Genomic DNA, 10,095 nt, shown 5'->3' on the forward strand with positions numbered 1-10,095 from the left:
GCCCTTCTCGACTACGTCAACAATTACCAATTAGGTACAGCAAATGAAATGAATATGATAGGTAGAATGAAGCTGCATTTGCATTTTTGCATTAATCATTTATAAAACAGTGTGGATTGCCGTGCTGCTCACACGGCAACAGCGCGCTCAAGCATCGTCCGAACACAGCACTGCCTCCACATGCCGCGCCGGCCGCGCCTTCCGCGAGCTGTCCGTGGAAAGAAGGGGACAATTCTTGTACGTATACATTAGCTCATCTTCTGAGGCGGCACCGTGATATATGATATCTTCCTTTCATTGTGAGACAAAGCGATTTGCAGTAGGCAGTTCTATGAATAGCCTGTTTACTACAGCGGTGCTCGATTTCCAAGCGTTGTCTGCAGTGCCGCTGATGCGAAACACAATATCGGCCTAGCGACGACCAGGGAGTGAGTGCGCCTGTCCAGAGCGCTCTTCCGCCACGCTCGCTGCCTGCACCGTTCCGGTAAGGTCGCTTCATCCGGCGCTGCAGGCGCTGCGATTATGTCTGAGTTCATGATGCGGTAGAAGCCGGACAATTTTTGGCGTTACGCTGAACAGCGCACCGAGCAAACTAGCTGCAAAGATATATAGGACGGGCAGCTGCAGCTGCAGTACGCGTTCGTTTGTTGTTGCGCCGTTGGACGATACTCGAAAGTTGTATAAATGCGCTGTCGAATATGATTGCATCATATACAATGACTATTCCTTTTGTTGCTACTGAGACGAGCTTTACTGTGTAAAGGGCAGTTGTTAAAGCTGGCCAGCTTTTGCACTTTTCGACTTCTAATGTGCTGACTCTTTCGCTGTCGATGTACCGACAGCGTCTTTCGTAGCGTCGTTTTTTTTTCTTTTTGAACTGCTGGTTGCTCGAACGTGTACGGTAAGCGTTAGAGGTGTTTTACATTGTTCGAATAATCAATAATATTTTAGATCCAGCTCTCCAGTCCCCTGAAGCAAAGCGCACGCAGCAACACCGCCAGCGCCGGCCTCGCATACCCAACGTGACGGCATGATGTGTCCAACCAATTACAGACAACAGCAGCGTTTGCTTGAAGGGTGGTCCAGCTGGTGCTCGTTTTCTTGTGAAAACAGGCATTTGCGCTCCTTTCTGCCTTTTTAAAAGTACTATAGTCTTGTTCAACGGACCAAAAGACTATAAAATGGCGCATATAGCTCATTGTTTGTTTCAGCTTCCCTTTAGGAGACATCTAAGAGACCCTCTAAATTTTTTTTCGGTGCGGCTTCTGCGACGCGCCGCATACCGTCACCACTGCGCACGTACATAATTTCTTGACATACATAATTTTGGTTTGCTCGCCGATGGCGTCTCTGGGCAGCATCTGAAACCTGGCGAGTATCTAGGGCTAAGTGATGGCTGGCTGTCATGCCCGAGGAATGCAGCGAAGCCCACTGATGAACAAATTCAGCGCTGCCTCCTGTCGTCCGGCATGCGATGCGATCGCCAGTTGAGCAAAGGCCACCACTTCAAAGATGAGGGCTACATACGAAACGTAATGTGTCGAAACAGTCTTATAAATGGGATGTAAGGCAAGAAAAAGACAACGACCAATGCAACCAAAATAAGGAGTTAGTTTCATGCTACTATTCGAAGACTGAGGGCCCTTTTTTACTGAAATTTGAAGTAACCAGAACATCTGCATTAGTGAAGTGTGCTTAGCACATTTGTTTTTCGGACTTCATCTGGGCCCACCCACATAGAGGGCTAGGCAAGTTGTTAAGACTTTCTTTGGACTCCGCCCAGGTTAATAATTACGGCCCATGCAGTGCTCTAATGAGCAGTGTAAATGAACGAAACTGTGCAGTCATTAATAGCTTTGTACTTCTATCCCACTTCATATGTACTTCATCCCACTTTTGCAAAGTCCCTACGGGACTGCAGAATGTACAAATAAATAAAAACCCCAAGTTGAAGTGACTGCATCATTATGTTACTCTATTAAACTAGCACCTGATAACCCTCAGGTGCCCTGCTATGACTACTTCTTGTAGCAGAAGCAGCGATAAGATATCTGAGAAAAGAAAGTTTAGCAACACTTCTGGAGCCACATATCTGACAGTTTTTGAAACAGCCTTCTGGCTCTTCTCAGTCAGCATGCGACACTAAATGTCCATCAAATAATGCAGTAACACCTGTAACCCATCAAATGTCAATGCATTACGAGCAAATGGCGATTTAACTCAGAGTGGACAGTTCAATGCTGCATCGAAATTTATTGAACACTCCCAAAGGCAACCAACTTGGTGGTGCAAGTGAACAGCCATCATGATCTCTAGGTTCTGGCTTTGTTAACGGTCTTGCAGCCACTCAAGTTTGTAAAAAAAAAAAGCAGACCAAGGAAACAATATTAGACACGTAGAAACAAGCTTCAAATAATGGCAGGTTACTGACAGAAAAGTTTCTTCCATGTTTTTGTTTTAAGTGAAACTTTAGCTACACTCTATAGCCTTTTGGCGTGTGCACGTTTGTCCCCACAAGCATTGCTTTGGCAGGTGGTAGCTGACAGCTGACTCCTCTGGTTGCTTTTGTTTCGCTGTCCGCTTTGTCGCGCGTTGAAAACGGCCCAGAGCATTCACCCGCTTGGCCTAGTTACTCGAAAAGGTGAATGTCGTCGAGATAAAGTCAGGGTGCCGCGGTGACATGGAGGGCTTTCCTGCTCATTAATAAAAGGTTTCATTACAGCTTGCACAAATATTTCACCTCAGTATCTAGTTCGTACCTATTACAAGGTGGTTTCCGCACAGTCTTGATGCGCTCGACGGCTCTCAAAGGCGCCCTTGATCGCCCCAGCCGGCGAGCAGTTCTTATCCAAGCTTCGAGTCAAAGACGGCCTCGTGAATTGCTTGGAAAATGAACAAAGCCTAGACCGTTAAGCGTTGTGTATCGCAAAACGCTACCAAAGTAGTCGGTATCGTCAGGAGCATCGCACTATCCAACAACAACCACCAAAGCAACCACTGAAGTGCAGGCGCCGCGGGCAGCCGCCGGTTTGTTTACCTCACCAGTCCGCTTCGCGACCACGCCGCTAGGGGTTGAAAGCATGAGCAGTCGCGTCCCGCAAAAGGCCGATTACGCAGACTGGATTTTCTCCTCAGAAATGGGCTTGCTCCGTGGTTGAGGCGTTCGAGGAAGCGGCAAGTGAAAGGCGCCGCATGGTCACCTACAACGGACGTCCGGCGAGGTCAGCTTCGTCTAGGCATGAATCGTCTGGTGACGTCATGACCAGTCGTGACGGTACATGGGGCGCCCCATGTCGACCACAACTAGTATTTTATTGACCGCATTGAAGTTCACCGCCATACTATAATCTGTTTGCAGGAAAGGAAAAGCGCAGTATCTGCCATTCGTGGAATCTCGCTAGCGTATTGCCATTCCCTGAAAACTGCAGCAACAGAAGAGCCGGATGTCGTTAACAAAAAATAAAACACAAAAAAGGAAGTGAATAAAGCTATATGTTTTTTTTTTTTTAGTATGCATTGCAGTGCATAAACCAAAATGCATACACAATAAAATAGTTTGCATGATTAAATTTGCTTGCAGTAATCCTATGATCAAGCCTGTTGCATCCGTCGCGCCATCTTTAGTACGTTTAATGAAAACGATAAGACCGCATTTAAAGGCCGTATTTTCCGTCGCTTCTGTGGCGCAAAGAAGAGAAAATGTTGGATCAACTGTACTGAAAGGGATGCAACTTTGTTCAACTGTTGCACTCGCTAGATTGATAACGGTCACCTCTCAGAGCCTGTGCCAATTCCATCATCCGTGAAGCAGGGCTGTCCTATGTCACCGCTACTCTTTGCGCTCTACCTAGAGCCACTTTGTTTGAGTGTACTGCAAAACCCCGCCATCCGTGGTTATGTTGTCTTCAGTAGTGAAGTCAAAGTGCTTGCGTACGCCGACGATGTGGCGTTTTTCTGCACAGACAAACCCAGGATTGACAAAATTATAACCACTATTGAGCAGTTTGGCATTTAATCTGGGGCTCAAATGAATAAGTCTAAAAGTTCTGGTCTGTGGTTCGGTTCATGGGGAGCAATGCCGACTCATTATGCTGGGATTTAATGGTCTCGTGTTCCCCCTAAATACCTTGGAGTTCCCCTTCATGCATTCAAGTTTAGTGGGCGTTACTGGAAAGAGCGGGTCACGGCACTCAAAAGCTATGCTCAGACTTTTGTTCCGCACCGCCTATCACTTTTTGGTCGAGCAGAGGCATGTAACATGTTTCTGGCTACAAAACTTTATTATGTTTTACAGGTACTCCATTGCGCGAGGAATTGCATCCACAGTTTTCACGGAACGTTTGCGTCGTTCATATGGTCGTCCAGTTTTGAGCCTATGCGGCGCGATAACTTACTCAGGCCTGTTTCTGCTGGCGGACTAGGTTTGACACATCTCTATGTCAGACAGTTAGTTGCTCGTTTCTTCTTTTTCCGTAATAGCTCCCATCCAATTACCAGAACATCCCTGTCAACTAACCTTGTGAACCTTCTTCCAAACTTAGTGGTCTCTTCCAATTTTACCGATCGGCCCTTATTATTTGGTTTTATGAAAGACGTTCATGATTCAGTGCGTTTTCTGGCAGTTCGCTTCTCTTATGAGTACTTATTCTCTGTTTCACGGAAAAAATGTATACCAAGATTTAATTTCTATGTTGTTCCCGCTTGTCTTATATCGTGAACTCTATTCCAATAATATGAACATGACGTGTTAAAAAGGGCGCGCAAAATGCCGATCTCGCCTTCTACTAAAACGTTTTTCTTTAAACTTCATGCCCAGGTTTTGCCTGTTAAAGTGTGGTTTCAGAAAAAAAATATTAGCGTTTCTTCTGTTAATTGCCGGTTACGTGATACACCTGAAACCATCGAACACTGTTTTATTACCTGCAAAGATGCAATATTATTTTGGAACATTCTGCAAAGAACATTGAAGAAAGACTTTATTTTGAATTCCCACATTGTGCGTTACTTGATAACCACCGAACATGACCACGAAACCATTGACGTGATTTTCCTGCTTGGACTGCACAGCGTGTGGAAAACGTGTATGTTGGACCGGAATGCTAAACCTCTAGTCTCCTCCGCTGCTCATTTCGGCCAGATGGTACGCCAGCTTAGAGACGCTTACGAAGATATCGACTATCAACCGGACTGGCTGCCATTGTTGATGCGTTGTCTTTCCTTGCCACCGTTTTAGTGAAGTTGTGCTAAGTCGTATTCTAGTTGTGTGGTGTTGTGCTGTATGTTCCAATTGTACTTTTTGCCTCCAGGCTGATTACTGTGTAATAAATGTTTATAACTCTACGCTGTATTTAAAAGCATGTAATAAATACCATGCTGAAAAAAAAAGCTTATCGCGTTTCGCACGATGCCTTGTTCGAAGTATTGGCACACTCAAACATAGGGCGAGTGATTGAGGAAGGTGTTCGAATGGTGTTTGCGAACTGCACGACACGGATAATTGTGAATGGAGAGCTCACTGACAGCATTCGTGTGCTGTCGTTAGTGAGGCAAGGCTGCCCCTGTCACCCCTGCTGTTTGCGGCCTACCTCGAGCCACTCTGCCGGTCTATCATAAAAAATGAATGCTACAGTCAGTCAGGGCGAAATGCTGGCATATGCAGATGACATCGCTGTATTCTGTTCAAGCAGAGAAAGCATTCAAGAAGTTACTGTCCTTGTTGAAAAAATCTGCCGACAGACAGGCTGAGAAGTAAATTGGGAAAAAAGTGCCGGTTTCTGGCATGGAGACTGGGATGTTACGCCTGAATACTTTTCTCGTTTGCAATGGTAAAAATTGCCGACCCAGTATTTAGGCATGCCGCTTGAATCGTACCAAAATCCCACCCCTTTCTGGGCTGGCCAAGCAGAAAGGGCGAGAGAGAAAGCTGATTCATGGCAGGGCAAGCCGTTGTCAATGTTCTCACGCGCTTATGTGTGCAATGTTTTCCTTGTGGCAAAGATATGGTACGTAATGAATGTGCTTTCGGCGACGCGTGTTAGCATTCAAAAAATTCATCGTGTCTTTGCCGTTTTCATGTGGGCATCAACATGGGAAACGTGCAGCAGAACCAACCTCTTTCTTCCTGTTAAGGCGGGGGGCTTGGGCCTTGTGCATCTCCTTTTGCGACAGGTTGTCTCGCGTTTTTTTTTTTCCTTCGTGATCAAAACGACAAATTCTTGAGGACGGTCATGCAAGTACGACTGTGTAAAATGCTTCCAGAATACGTTGTCTGTTCCGGTGAGAATATGAGTGGCGCTTTAAAAGGGTACATTCGCGAATTTGTCTTGTCTTTCAGAATGTTGCATGCGCGTTTTTCAATGAAATACTTGAGCAAAGTGTGTAAGAAGAAGCTGTACAAAGATCTTCTGGATGTGACGATACCGTTGCCGATTTACCGTGCACCACACCGTGGGGGCGCCGGACAGGATGTCTTAAAGCGTGTGCAAAAGATGCCAGTTAGGCCTTCAGTTAAAACGTTCTTCTTTAAGCCACATTCCAACACATTACCTGTTAAAACCTGGTTACATGAAAGAGGCTTATTCGTTCCCTGGACAACAGACTGTCTCCTTTGCAAAAAACCAGAGACAATCGAGCACGTCTTTCTGGATTGCTGGGACCCAGTCTTTCACTGGGATGTTCTCCAGAGAACACTAAAGAAAGACCTTCCGTTAGATCCGTATGGCCTACGGTTCCTTCCAGTCGAGAGTGAGGGTATTTCCTTGGATTTAGTCATGGTGTTGGGCCTCCACAGCATGTGGAAAACAAGGATGCAAGGGCAACATGCAGAAGGGCAACACGCGTTCTGTACGCGAGAACTTTATCGAGAGTGTGCTGTTCCTTAGAGAAACGTACCGGGTGCTTTCTGATCCACCTGACTGGATCAGTGTGCTCGAAGAACTGGCTGTCCTCAAGAAATTTTAAACCTTTCGTGACAGCCGAAGTCTGGTTGTTGCGAGTTTTACCATTATTGTGGATCTTTTTTGAATTGATGTGAACTCAAAACAGGCAATAAAGAAAAAAAAAAGCGCAATGGATCCACACAACACCACGTACCTCATTGCAAGTTATGTGTTCGATTCCTGTAAGTACAGTTTTTTTTTTTAATCTTCAACATTTAAATAAATTACTACCATATTTCCTGGGATACGTTCCCCTTTAGGTTCCATAATACCAAGTTTTGTTTCCTAAAAGCAGGAAAACCAGCAGCGAACGCAGCCAGGATGTGACGGTATGGCAACGGTTAGACTGTACAATTACCTTCACCGTAATCAATTCATGTCTTCAGTGAGTGTATGTAACTTTTAGGTTGCGTTAGCAACAATCGCCTTTTAGCATGCTTTAAACTCTTTTTACGAACTTACGCCGCGACGATTTTTCAAGGTAACTTATTCAACGTCCCAAAGATGGCGCTACGGACACCACCGACGCATTACGCTCTTTACAGCAAGTAATTTTAGTTCATAAAACTATTTTATTAATATTGCACTTCAGTTTCCGTACTGCGCTTCATGCTGGAACAAAACGTAAGGTTGCGTTTTATTTTTCAGTGACGCACCCAGTACTTGCGCTGCTGCAGTTTTCGGGGAACTGCAATACGCATCTCGCTATCCTCACAGTAGGCAAGGGTAATTATGAATGGCGTTTCACGATCGAAATACATCTCCCTGGCCGTGGCGCAGTTGATAAAGCGCTGGGTGAGGGATCCGAGGGATGGAGGTTCGATTCCCAATGAAGACAAGGTTTAATATTCATTTTTAACTCTCACTCTCGAAAGCGTGACAACTCTGCTGACAACCTTTTTTCGACAACGATGAGGCAATAAAGGCTTCCGCCTTAAAACAGCTACCAAATCAAAACTGATTTGCAGAGCAAAATGAATACATATGAGACTTACCTATCTCTCGAGAAGTCGATGAAATATCCAGTTACCGCGAAAGAGCTCTTTACATAAGACCTCAAGCAGCTGCTTGATAGCATCTCGTCTTGCGGGTACCGCTTATTGAGAAGCCTTCATTTGAAAGCCCATGCTTTCTACGTGTAAGCTTGAAAGGATGAGAGGACGCCTCGCGTAAGCGCAGTCAGTACGAATATATACACGCAGTCTAAGGTGCGAGAACACGCCCTTTAATGTGCGCCAGCTTGCACAAAGCTTTGTTATTTACTCTGTATATTCCTGTGCGCGAAGTTTTACAGATTCTAATGAAATAGGTAAAAAACCTTTCGACATCAGTGTACTCAATGGAGATTCTACGAATGGAAAGCGGCGCTTTTCCCACAGTATTTATTGAATCTCTACGTATTTCTTCTTGATAACTGCTACGCTCATTTCTGCGTCTTCTGCACTTGCATACAGAGCGTGCCCACTATGTAAGCAGTAAACGCATAAGATTTTTCAATAAACCCAAATTATATTTAAAACACCACAGCCTCTAGCTATCAAACGAACGGATTTTGGTTTACCCTGTTGCTTCCGATTCTACCATAATTTTTAAGCGTATTCAACTTTTTGTGTAGCAGCTGGCCGATGTATATGCCTTAACGCTATCGTCGCATGGAGAAGTTTGTGCATGAAAACCAATCGTATAGAGGCACTCTTATATATTCCGCCACTTCCCCAAATATCTTTACCACACTCCAATAAGTTATCGCCAGCTGAGCAATAACGCTAGTGTAAGCTTTCCTTTATATAGACCCTGCTCTTATTACAACATTAACCGCGATACCTGTTCTCTTAGAGGCGTCACCATCAGACTTACACACGAACTGCACGGTTTAGACTCTCTCATATCCCTACAAATAACCTGTTCCCGTGCCCGCTGTATCTGCCTGATCCACGAAAGCGTCCCAATCTCATGCGCCTACCTTTATTTTCAAGTGACTTGTAGTATATCGATATCTGTGGACAGCATAACATGAAGCTACAAACAAAATTACATATATTGTTTTCGTTTTTCCCGCTTGCTTTTTAAACGTAAACTGTTACTGACAGTATATTTCGTGGTTTGTTTTCTTTGTGTCAATACTGTAACCATTCTTGCTACGTCTCTCATGTGATACCGCATATTTGCAAATGCAAAAATGAATTATTAAGCAAGAAACTAAGTATTAAATAATCTTTCTTAGAGCGTGAACGTTCGGAACTTAGCAATATATTAAAAATCACAGGGGGCAGACAATTTGATTTCAGTTGATCTGTAATGTTTCACGTCCCAAAGCAAATCAAGCAATTAGAGACGCCATATGGGGTTCTTTAACGTTTAAAAAGGCTTAGAAAAGTAAATTATGGCCAGCTACGAATTAAAGTTGTTCCACAAAATATTTTAGTGCATTGAATGTGGTATGCCCTGATAGAAAAGCAGTGCAATATAGGTTCTCATTTCGTCAGTCAATTGTGCTGACTAAAGTTAAGTTAAGTTAAATTGGTTCACAGGAAGGGAAAGGCGCAGTAACTGTCACACTTGCTCTGTGGACACCCGAACCGCGCCGTAGGGGAAGGGAGGAAGGTGGGAATGAAAGTGGAAAGAGAGAAAGAGGAGCCGTAGTGGAGGGCTACGGAGTAATTTCGACCACCTGGGGATCTTTAACGTGCGCTGACATCGCACAGCACACGACGCCTCTTCGTTTCGCCTCCATCGAAACGCAGCCGCCGCGGTCGGGTTCGAACCCGGGAACTCCGGCACAGTAGTCGGGCGCCTTACCACTGCACCACCCCTGCGGGGCTGCTGACTAGCTAATCCAAACCGAAATCTTAAATTACGCTAGAATCGGGGTATACCTCTCTGCCAAATGTCTGCCAGCCACACAAACCCACCACCACACCCGACGCGCTGAACACATCTGGATACCTGCGCACTCGGTATATTTCTGGCAACGAGGCTCCGACTCCATTTCCCGAAGGTCAAGAAACCGGACACAGGTGGGACTCGGAAGGAGGGGGAAGGGGGGGGGGGGGAAGAATTCTCGAAAGAGCGTATGCATGCCTACGCTGAGATCACCACACATTTCCGCGCCGAACGGCAATACCAACCACCACACTCCTTCCTTACACCAGGTAAC

At 45.3% G+C, this 10,095-nt stretch overlaps 1 pseudogene; it reads left to right on the forward strand.

Annotated features, from left to right (window-relative positions):
* Positions 1-4,375: 4,375 nt before the first annotated feature.
* LOC146177201 (uncharacterized) lies at positions 4,376-5,233 on the forward strand (annotated as a pseudogene).
* The last annotated feature ends 4,862 nt before the right edge of the window (positions 5,234-10,095 follow it).

This window comes from Amblyomma maculatum, chromosome 10 (genome assembly GCF_055883805.1).
Source record: "Amblyomma maculatum isolate TAMU_Amacu chromosome 10, ASM5588380v1, whole genome shotgun sequence".
NCBI classification, from domain to species: Eukaryota; Metazoa; Arthropoda; class Arachnida; order Ixodida; family Ixodidae; genus Amblyomma; species Amblyomma maculatum.